This window comes from Puma concolor, chromosome C2 (assembly GCF_028749965.1).
Source record: "Puma concolor isolate L17-30 chromosome C2, mPumCon1.1.hap2, whole genome shotgun sequence".
Classification (NCBI taxonomy): domain Eukaryota; kingdom Metazoa; phylum Chordata; class Mammalia; order Carnivora; family Felidae; genus Puma; species Puma concolor.
The window spans coordinates 114,991,732-115,004,249 of NC_141675.1; the positions used below are offsets into that span (position 1 = coordinate 114,991,732).

General features: G+C 37.2%; 1 protein-coding gene across 4 annotated transcripts in view; it reads right to left on the reverse strand.

Moving 5' to 3' along the window:
• Nucleotides 1–12,518, reverse strand: part of EPHA6 (EPH receptor A6) — an 889,565-nt gene that overhangs the window by 718,613 nt on the left and 158,434 nt on the right. The gene's annotated exons all lie outside the window — the stretch shown is intronic.

Below are 12,518 nucleotides of genomic sequence, written 5' to 3' on the forward strand. Positions count from 1 at the left end.
GCAAAGGAAACAACCAACAAAACTAAAAGACAACCTACTGAATAGGAGAAGATATTTACAAATGACATATCCAATAAAGGGTTAGTATCCAAAATACATTAAAAAAAAGTATACATCTCAACATCAGAAAGCAAACAAACAAATAATCCAGTTAAAAATGGGCAGAAGACATGAACAGACATTTCTCCAAAGAAGACATACACATGGCCAACAGACACATGCTCAAGATCACTCATCATGAGGGGAATGCAAATCAAAACTACAATAAGCTATCACCTCACATGTGTCAGAATGGCTAAAGTCAAAAACACAAGAAACAAGTGTTGGTGAGGAGGTGGAGAAAAGGGAAACCCTTGTGCACTACTGGTGGGAATGCAAACTGGTGCAGCCGCTGTGGAAAACAGTAAGAAAGTTCCTCAAAAAGTTAAAAATAGGGACGACTGGGTGGCTCAGTCTGTCAAGCATTCGACTCTTCGGCTCAGGTCATGATCTCACAGTTCATGAGTCGAGTCCCGTGCTGCCAGCATGGAGCCTCCTTGGGCTTCTCTCTCTCCCTCTCTTTCTCTCTCTCTCTCTTTCTCTCTCTCTCTTTCTGCCCCTCACCTGAGTGTACGCATGCATGCACAAGTGCTCTCCCTCTCTCTCTCAAAATAAATAAATAAATTTAAAAAATAATAATAATAAATAAAAATAAAACTACTCTGTGACCCAGTAATTGCTCTACTGGGTATTTACCCTAAGAATTTGAAAACACTAATTCGAAGGATTATATGCATCCCTATTCATTATTTTTTTTTAAATGTTTATTTTTGAGAGAGAGAGAGAGAGAGACAGAGACAGAGCATGAGCAGGGGAGGGGGCAGAGAGGGAGACACAGAATCCGAAGAACGTTCCAGGCTCTGAGCTGTCAGCACAGAGCCCAATGAGGGGACTCGAACCCACCAGCTGTGAGATCATGACCTGAGCTAAAGTCAGACACTTAACTGAGCCATCCAGATGCCCCCTGCATCCCTATGCATTATTTACAACAGCCAAACTAAGGAAGCAGACCAAATGCCCATTTATAGCTAAATGGATAAAGAAGATATGATATATACAATGAAATATTCAGCCATAAAAAATAATGAAATCTTGCCATTGGCAACACAGGGATGGATGTATAAGGTATAATGCTAAATGAAATAGGCATGTCAGAGAAAGAAAAATGCCATATTCCACTCATATGTGGAATTTAACAAAACAAATGAACAAAAGGGGGGAGGGGGAAAAAGACAAATCAAAAAGCAAACTCTTTTTTTTTAATTTTTTTTTTCAACGTTTATTTATTTTTGGGACAGAGAGAGACAGAGCATGAACGGGGGGGGGGGGGGGGCAGAGAGAGAGAGGGAGACACAGAATCGGAAACAGGCTCCAGGCTCTGAGCCATCAGCCCAGAGCCCGACGCGGGGCTCGAACTCACGGACCGCGAGATCGTGACCTGGCTGAAGTCGGACGCTTAACCGACTGCGCCACCCAGGCGCCCCACAAAAAGCAAACTCTTAACTGATGGTTACCAGAGGGGAGATTGGTAGGGTGATGGATGAAATAGTTGATGGAGATCAAGAGTAAACTTAATCTTGATGAGCACTGAGAAATACACGGAACTATGGAATCATTACTGTACACTTGAAAGTAATATAACATTGTATGTTATCTACACTGGTATCTCTCCATAGAGAGACGGCCCTTAACTTTAACCAATCCCACTTCTAATTCCTTCCTTGACTCTAGCTCTTTCCCATACCATGAAAGTCTTCACATATGCACATATAGACAGCATCCCAGCCCTCAAGTCCAAGCTGTGCCCCTCTCCTGTTACAAAAAGCTGCCAATTTTGGTCTTCCAATCAACTCAGGTTGAATATACCAGTGGCACAATATACCCACTGGAGGATGGACCCCAACAAGAAGTCATTAAGTTCTTTAAAAGAACTTAGATCCTGATGAGGGAGCATAAGGCCAGCTGACAGGCTGCAAACATGCCCCTCCCCCCAGATAGGATATGTGTGATATTCCTCAAGCACTCCTGGCTGCCCAAGAACAAAGGAAAGGGGCAAAATAAATGGTTATCTGACTCTCTCTCTCTCTGTCCCTCTAATAGATGTGGGGGCTTCTGGCTCATTCGTTTCCTGGTTAATGGCTCTAATGGGAGCCACCTGTGGTTAGTCTACCTCAGGACAGGGACTTTAAGGAATATTACCAAGCAGAACAGCTGCTAAAACTCCCTTTGTTTCGGGAAAATTCTGTCTTCTCTGGTCTGACATGGACTGTACATTCCCACTTGTTGGTGGAAAGGAATACAAATATGGTGTCAGCTCCTGCCTGAGCTGAGGAGATGTAAGACTGGGAACCTTCTTTCTCACCTCCTGGTGGCATCTCACCTCTTCTGCCTCCTACTGTTTCTGCATCACCTAGGGTGTGGCCTACATAACTGATTCTATACCATCCTCTGCCTCCTCATTGGTTCCTCCTCCCATCCTCTGTGTCAAGGAGGGAAGAGCACCCACTTGGACTGCCCATTTCAGATTTCCCCACCGGGATCCCAGGTAAGAACTGACCATGGGGAACAGATTGTTTTTTAAATGGATGCAGGTGGAACATTTTGGTGTTTAAGCTAATTTAAGTTTGTTGGTCTAAGATAGACCTATCAGCATTAAACATGAAACTCTTATTATTCTTATCCAGGTTTGCTGAAAAGTCAAATAAGCTTGTGTTGTCTCTGTTGCAATTTGTTAGCAAAAAAGGCAACTTAAATGATGGTTAATTCTGTTGCAAAATTTTCATGGGTAATTGTTAAGATACCTTTCAGTCTTTGGTAATCTGAAACTTTAAAGTTTTGCCTTCATGATAATTGGGATTGAACTCGTTGGACATCTAGGCCTTTTCTAAATAGAATGGAGTGCTAAAGCACTGATTGCTAAACATAAGGTTTATCTGCTTTTTGGCCTCTTATTGCAGAGAAACTAAGGATATTTGTGTCTGATTATAAACACGGTTTGTGCTTTATAACTTTCTGAAGTTTTTGGGTTGATGGTGGAGTTCATGGGGTCCAGAGCCGACAGCCAAGAAAGAATTCTTGAAGACATCTTTGGTGCAAAAAGGTGATTTAATTAAAGCACAGGGACAGGACCTGTGGGCAGAAAACAGCTGCCCTGGGACCATGATTATAGACTGTGGAGTTGGGGGAGGTAAAGTTCAGGAGAAGTTTCCAATGAGATTTTCATATGCTAAAGAAGACTCACAGGATACTGGAGGCCTAGCTATTGTCAAGCTAAGGTTTTCCCTCTAGCAAAGCATTAGCATTAAGTAAGAAGGGAGTTCCTGCAGAAAAGTTTTACTCTCCCAGCCTCAAGTATTTGTCAATGGGCTGCAGGTTATAAGAAAATTTACTTCTATCTGCCATTTCTTTCTGCCTTTGTTTCCCACATCACTATGAAGGGGTGATCTTGGGGCTCCAGGAAAAGGAGTCTATAGGTTTCTGGAGATTAGGCTATTTGATAGGATTGCCTTTTTCTTGTGATTTACTGATTTACTAAGATATTTGTAAATAGATGGGAGACTCAGGACCTGCAGGACTATGATCTCTATCAGTTAACCATTTGTTGTTTCCCCTTCCCTTTGTTTATGGGCAGCCAGGAATGCCCTAGGAATATCACACATATCCTAACTTGCGGGGGTGGGGTGGGGGGGTGGGGGGGGTGGTAGTGTTTGCAGCCTGTCAGTTGGTCTTATGCTCCCTCATCAGATCCTACACTTTCCTTCTGTACCACACTGTAGGGAAGACCCCAGAATTCCTTGCTCAGATGGCTTCAAATCTTCTTTCAAGAAGAATGAATAGCAATTAATATATAAGATTAATCTACATACATACACTTATTAGCAATTGTAACTGTACCACATATGTTCAACGGGTAGAAGTTTTTGCCCCTATTTAAAACAAACACACAATTTATTCTACAGCTATGAAATATTTAGATGTACACATACCTGGAAATTGTAGAAATTACAAGATGAAAATATGTATCAAACCTGTTACTAATTCTGTTATTTAGTTGGTCAATTCTGTCAGCTGTTTGCTTTTACATAACAGATAACCCAAAATATTATGACTCCTTAATCTCATGCTGTTTGTAAAAATATTTTCATACAGGACTTGAAATACCAATATATAAAACAGTTTACTAATATATAATATAGAAAAGAGCTCAGTACCACAAAAATTAAACCATAAATGCTTCTGCAAAGTAAAGTATCTTGCAAATTCTATCTGTTCTTATGGCCTGGACGAGTAGAACAGAAAGTTTCTCTCTTAATGTTAGTTTTAAAAGCCCTTTCTTTGGATCAAGGAGTAGATGGATAACTTACAAAATGATGAGTGGAAAAGTTTTTTTAACTTGGGAGTATTCATTCTGCTCAGTGAATTTTGGTTAAGCAAGAATCAGTTGTAAACCAAAGGGTTCTCTCTTTTAAAAACTTCAGGGGTATCTTGGATTCACTAATTCCTAGGGGAAACTATTTGTATATTGAATCTATATTTATCAAAGCTTTTTTACAATTTTATTTTTTACAAATGTTTACATTTGTTTCACATCAATCCAGTAAAGCAAAACAAATATTTTCATTTTCATATTACAGATAAGGAACGCAATACCTAGGAATTAGTCCTTGCCCAGTGTCGCATGGACCAAGGACTGAAACTGAAAGGGCAGGCCTAAGCCGGCCAACTCCATCTTGTTCTGTGTCCTTCACCTTGACCACTCATCCTCCCCTTGAGTAATCCCCAGCTCACCTGCCTGACAGGACTCGGACCCTTCCCCAGCCAATCAGCTGATGCCACAGCCATTACCTCACCAACTGCCCCTAGGCCCCAATAAAACCTTTGTCCTTTTGAAACTCGCTCTCTCTCCCTGGTATCTCACTGCTGCGTCGGTGCAGGTAGGGGATTGAGCTTGAGCTAGCTCGAATAAAGGCTCTTTTGCTTTTACACGGACTCGGCTCCCTGGCGGTCTCTGGGGATCACAAATTCTGGGCATAACAGAAACCAAGCTTTCTAATTTTATTTTCCGTATTTTTGTTTTGATGGCATACTTACTGGCCTGGGAGAGACTACCCCTCCCAGGTCTAGCCAATTCTTAGAGACAGCAAAGGGGCCTGGGCCTTTGCATTTGAAATTATGTTCATTTGCATATGAAAGCAACCAAACTAGAGTTTATAGCCCCAGCTACTTTCTTATTTAACTCTGGTACCAAACTAGTATTTCCCCTGCCCTAAATTATCCCAGAGCTTGATAGATGCCAGGCAACTAGAGAGCACTTCTATAGTCTAAAGCCCGCAGAATTATACTAACCAGCTAATCCTAAACTGTTTACCCTGCCCTACCTTGCCTTTCCCACAGAAAACCCAATAAAGGCTCTGGCTCAGGCTTTTCCCTCACCCCATCTTCTGCCACTTGACCAAAACTTGTCACTTCCCCTGTGGCCCTGTGTGGCATGTGGTTACTCCTTTACTGAGTCTGATGAATATAATAAACTTTGTTTTTCCAAGTCTAGTTCTTGTTTCCCCCAGTGGCCACAGGGACTTCACCATACCATACCCAACATTAACATTCTTAGAACAAATAGTCATGGATCCTGAGACATACTTCCTGACAACCCTTCAGAGGACAACTGATTCTTAACCAAAAGCTTTCACTGAGCAAGATGAAACTTCAAGTTGCAAAGCTTTTACTATTCATTACATATAATTCATATATCCACTCCTTGATCTAAAAAAAAAAGGACTCATAAAATGACCATATGACAAGCTCTCTCTTTTCTATTAACCCAGGCAGTAGGAGCAAATACAATTTGCAAGATATTCTACTCTGCAGGAGCATGTATCAAGGTAATTAAACAAGGATACCATTAGACCAAGGTGGCTCTAATGCTTTTGCAGACTACTTAATCAAACTGAAACCTAAACTATAGTAAATTCCTATAAATGCTCCAAGGTTAAAAAATCAAAATCTATGAACAACAAATCATAAGGAGTCAACCAAGGCTTTCCCAAATAAGGCACACACTTAAGCTACAGGCAATAAATTAATTTCCTCGCTTTCCTTTGACTTCTGCTCTGCTCTATAACAGCCTTTTCCCTAGCTCCTATTAGCAGAATGACCCTTAATCACTTTTGGTTTGACATTGCTTGATTTCAAATTAATGCTTATTCAAATACACATTTAGAAATGCTAATATGCCTCAGTTTATCTTTTAATACATAACTTGAGTTTTGATCTACTATAAATAATATTATCAGTGAATTGTGTTTTTTTAGTGTTTATTTATTTTTGAGAGAGAGAGAGAGAGAGAAGAGGGGAGGGGCAGAGAGATATAGGGAGACACAGGATGTGAAGCGGGCTCTGCCCTGACAGCAGAGAGCCTGATGCGAGCCTCGAACTCTGGAACTGTGAGATCATGACCTGAAGCCACTGATAATTCAACTGAGTCACCCAGGTGCCCTACCAGTGAATTTTTTTATACCGTAGTATTTTAAGTCTTACATGAAAATATAGAAAACTAAACAACATAAGATGGAGGAGTTAAAATATTTTCAGTTAAGTTCCTATTATGTAAAAGCATATAGTTGACAGAATTAATCAACTTAATTTCAATTGCAGAACTAATGATAGGTTTGATTATTTCATAGTGCAATTTCTACAGGTATAAAGATTATGTACATCTAAATATTTTACACTAGAGAATGTTATGCATGTGCTTGTTTTAAATAGGAGCAGGAACTTTTACACACTGGAAAAACTTAGTAGAGGGTTACATTTACCAAAAGTTTGTGCATACAGCTTAGTGCTTTACAGCACCTAAGAATATTTCTTCACTGATGGATCTCTTGGGCAGCCTCATTTAAAGTGAATGTTTCTTAGAAGTGACAGGAAGTACAAACAGCTATGAACAGTACTTAATCCTTTTATGCCTGAGGTTCTCTAAAAACCCATCCCCACACACACACACAGAATTTTTGTTTCCATGGCAAGCTAAATAAACTAGGCCAAAAAGCTGGATTCCTTTTGGGCATAGAAAATTAGAACAAGAAAATTAATTCTTAAAGCAACTAGCAGTCATTGTGGAATCAGATTTCTTTCTTTTTTCAGAGAACAAAATAAAGCAATCAAATAGCCTTCTTTCTAGGCAAGAATATTCAGACAATTTGCTGGCAAATTGACCCAAACATCTAAACTGCTAATGTAAATCTTTCAAATTTATACCTTCTTCTCTCTGAAAAATCTTTGGAATTCATCAGGAATATAAACATTTATTTCAAAAATAACTGTTAAATTTTTAAAATAAAAGCAGAGAGTCTGTTACTCAGCATAGAAAGGGCTGTAAGCTAATTGTAATTTCAAATAGCAGTAGTAAGTCCTGATTACTTACTCAAAAACCACAGTTCAAGAAAACTGGTAGCAAAAGAAGAGAATTACCCTCATACTACCATGCTCACTACTGTATCTCCAGACAGAAAAGGGAGGGGGAAAATCATATCCTAGATACCTTAGGACCCTAACCAGCTTCAGGGCTGGTCTGCTTTTTGGCAAAAAGAAAAACAAATTAGTAAGAAACAAAGTTAAATATGCTGATAGTTGTGACTAGGGAAGGTAGCACTCTAATAACATTGAAGAATGAGATAGCTATAAAAAAATAAATTTGGGGGGCACCTGGGTGGCTCAGTCGGTTAAGCGTCCCACTTTGGCTCGGGTCATGATCTCACGGTTTGTGGATTCGAGCCCCGCATTGGGCTCTGTGCTGACAGCTCAGAGCCTGGAGCCTGCTTCAGATTCTGTGTCTCCCTCTCTCTCTGCCCCTCCCCCCCCCCCCTCTCTCTCTCTCTCTCTCTGTCTCTCAGAATAAAATATTAAAAATAATAATAATTTGGGGGGACACTTGTGTGGCTCAGTCAATTTAGCATCTGACTCTTGATTTCTGCACAGGTCCTGATCTCACGCATCTCTCCTGGGATTGAACCCTGCACTGGGCTCCAGGCTAACAGCCTCTCTGCCACTCCCCCACTGGTGGTTATGTTTTCTAACCTCCCTCTCTCTCTCTCTCTCTCTCTCTGTCAAAATAAATAAGTAAACATTAAAAAAAATAAAATAATTTGGGTTTCACCTTTACCTGTGCTTCCTCAATAATAAGTACTTTTTTGTATATATGTGAAATTGTTCTTCTCTTTCTCTCTGCCTTTTAGAAAATCATTTACTATAATACTACTAAACACTCTAATATCAAATTAATAAGTCTTAAACTTATATCTGCCCCCATTTGTACACATCCCAGCCATAAGCTAAAAGGGAGATAAATATGTGGTGAAAAATATTTTTTCTTGATTTATTTCTTTAAAATGCAGTTTTGATAAATATATAGACAGAATATATACAAAGAAGTTAGAATATAACAGAAGATTATTTCAAAGACATACAATCCAAAAGAGCAAATGCCTTTTTAGATTAGCTACCATTACATTGCCATTTGATTAATTCATAAATAAATGAGATAGCCTATTATTCAGATTTTTTTCTAAAACTAAAAAATAATCTAAAGATAGGACAAAGTGAAACAAAGAAACAACAATAAAACCATGATAAATCTAATATTCTCAGTTTCCATGTATAACTTGTTACCAAGTGTTTTATAGTATGTGGCTATAACTAATTATTCCTCAAAATTGAACCAAATTTAAATGAGAAAGGGAAACAAGGGGAGAAAACCTTCAACATCATTCTAAGATTGATAAAAATAGAAGAGCTGAGAATGAAGACAAGCCTTCGTTTGGTGAATCTCTGATTTGTTCCAAACATTCTACCTCTTACCATGCATAATCCAAATAAACTAAAGTTGAACGTACATAGGCATCTCATTATGTAACGTTGTAATGGCTTAATTTTTAAGTCATAAGTATCTAATATTCTCAATCAACGAAAAGCTTGTTAAAGGGGCCTTCTCATTCTAATGTGATATTTTCCTCAGAACCACTTAAATATTCACTTTGAGTCAATATACTGACATAAACTTAGAAAATTAGTGCCCTGAATTCTGCTGCTAGGCATGTAGTTAATAACATAAATCTGTTTTTGCAGCAGAAAAGTGAAGGCTCTGCATTTAAATGATAACTACTTTCAGAGAATAAAACAAGAAGCAAAATGTATCATGTGCAGATACATTTCTATTTCACTTTGGGCAAACATAAAACTTTTTTATTAGCACTACAAAGATATTTAATAAAAAAAAAGTACGAACTCAATGGCATGTCTGGAAGACAACTGCTGAGACTAAGTAAGTTTTATAAATAAATTTATTACTTTTGGTGCATTTGTCCTATTAACAGGATCAAAATATTATAGGAAAAAGGATAATTTCCATTAAGAAGGAATAATTCTTCCCATAAAACATTGTCATATGAAGATTAAAACTTCTTAGAGTCTATCTTCTGAATGTCTGAAAGTCTTAATTGTTATAAAAAGTTGAGATTTTCCCTTAAAAATGAATAACATAGTGTAAATATCATCTTTGAATAGGATTTCTACAAAAAAGATGTAAATATCCATGTTAATCTCTTATGTTCAACCATACATGAATACCTTGCAAATATAGAATACTTAAAATACCTTGCAAAATATAGAAAACTTAAAAATAATCTCACAAGCTATATTTCATTTCATTTCATTTCTGTATGGTAGAATAAATCATATCATCCTGGTTTTATGGACGAGGGATTGGCTTCTTAAGTTTAGAGAGAAAACAGAAAAGTCAACACCACAAGTATCTGAAAAATCCTATTGGCCCATATGAAGTCTCTGAACTAAATTTAAGTAGCTTGTATTCTCTGTGAGGGAAGGCTCTTTGTTTTGTCCATCACTGCATCCCTAGTACGAGGGGATACAACACCAGGATCAGAGTGGGTTCTCTATATTTGCTGAATGTACAAATGAATAATAGAAGGCTTGAATTCTAAACCAATCCTGAATGCTTCTGCTAATGTTTCTGAGACTTACTACTTCTTAAATCAGTATTTTAAATATCACACATTATTGAGAGATATATACACTCTGAGCAATCTTCTAAACTAATCTTATTTTAGAACTTTCATAATGACTGAGCTGAACATAAAAATATCAGATGACTTAATTGCAAACATCAGATGACTCAGCCAGCATTATGCTAGTGCACAAGACTTTAAGTTAGGATGAAGACTCAGGTTTAGAACTGGGAGATGCTCTGTCTGTATGTGTGTGTGTTTCAAGACAGAGGGAGGAGGAGAGGAAAATGTTATCAAGAAAATGTGTCTATACCAGAAGAGAGTGAAATGACCAGGTGAAATAGTGCCGAGGCTGCTTAGAAGCTATCCTTTAATAGAAAAGGACTTTCAGATAAAAAGGACTACTTACTGATCCAGTCAAATTACCTTTGCTCTAATTACTGATAAAGTCTATAGCCCCGATTCTGATTAACTTTCTACTTTAGGTAAAAGGTATAATATTTAAGTATATTAAAATTAGGAATTGGTAATTCTTGCAAACATGAAGTATGAAATAAATGAATATTCAAACTCTACATGTTAATACAAATTGGCAGAAGAAACCTCCCGGATATTCTGTACACGTTAAAGAAGAAAATGATTAACAAAGGAGAAAGTGTTTGAGCACATCAAATGCTGCTGAAGGTCCAGTAAAATAAAGACAGCCCAATATCTACTGGATTTGTTAATGGAGAAGTTCTGGCAGCTATGACAAGAAAAGGCTTGGTGCAGTGCCAGTGTGGGCAGAAGCATAATCTTCAAGCAGAAATCTGGAGACAAGTGCTTTCTTATTATAGACATGTAATGTGTAAAATAAATTTGTAGAGATTATTCCAAAGTAAGAAGATGATTCTGTATATATCTTCTTAGTTTATGTTCTGGTCCATATGTTGTTTGACACTTCACAAAAATATCTATTTTGACTTGTTTTTTCAAAATACGTAGACCTTCACAATTCAATTAAAACTATCTCTAGAAGCACCTGGGTGGCTCAGTTGATTAAGCATCTGACTTCAGCTCAGGTCATGATCTCACAGTTCCTGGGTTCAAGCCCTGCATCAGGCTCTCTGCTATCAGTGCAGAACCCGTTTTAGCTCCTCTGTCTCCTTCTCTTTCTGCCTCTCCCCCATGTACGCTCTTTCTTTCTCTCTCCCTGTCCCCCCCACCCCAAAAAAAAAACCAAAACACAAAAACAAGCTACAACTCTACCCAGCACTACATTTCAATGGGAATGGTTCCTGGTAGGTCAAAACTTGACATCAAAATCTTACAGATAAAACTAATGATCGTCAGCCAGTTCAAAGGCTTCAAACTGAGATTTTTCTGCATTAACTGACATGTGCCATATGTGTATTTCTGACTTGAATAAAACTACAATAGATTATACTTATTTATTTTGCATATTTGTATTCAATGACTCTTGAACACAGAATATAAGTGCATATATAATGGGAAAAGTATAAAAACATAGGCACTATTTTTTGAATAACTCTGTGGGACTGATTTCTATTTATTAAAAAATTATTTTAAAACAACAAATTATTAGTAATTAGAAGGGAAGTTTTACACTACTGAGCCAAGTTGAGAATTTTCCCCTATACCCTCTTTTTAATCTCACAAATTATTAATGAACTACAGTATAGTTTAGATGTATCATATTCTTTGTGTTAAACTATTTAAAAGAACTGCATGGCTTTATATGGGATCTGACACAATCATTACTGTGCAATAAGCCAGGGAGTATAATAAACTTACCCTTTATGTTAAACAACCTTTTAAAAAGTTCCATTAATCTTTTCTTAGGAAAACAAAACAAAACAAAACAATATTTGAAGCTAACCAAATAACAATGCTTAACAACCATTCACCTTCCAAACTTCAAGTAAAAAACTATCCCTGAATATTACATATATTCTACAGAATAATAAACTAAAACTGCTGTTAGCATAGTAATAAAACTTATGATGCATAACAGAATTTTAAGGTCATGTTGGGAACATAAATCTTTCAGCTCTGAAATATATTATATGGACCCAATGAACTTAGGTACTTCTGTACTAAGGTGATTTTTAAAAGACAAAAATGATTGGATGTTAATTATCACATATACTTCTGATTAATCTGATATTTTTAAGAAACAGAAGAACATGAGTGTATTGTCAGTAAATATTTATGAATTATTTTACATGGATATTCTCTGAAAATACATGAAAATATTATGTGCCTCTTTGTGTTTGCTTATATTATATTTTTCTATGAAAGTTTATAATTCATAACCCAATAAGCAAAATATTGCATTTCCTAAGTAGCTAAAAATCAAAGGGTCATAGAATTAAGCAAAGTACTACATATACTTAAATAGATATGGTTCCCATAGTTAAGAAGTACATTCAAAATTAGTATCATCACTAACATTTA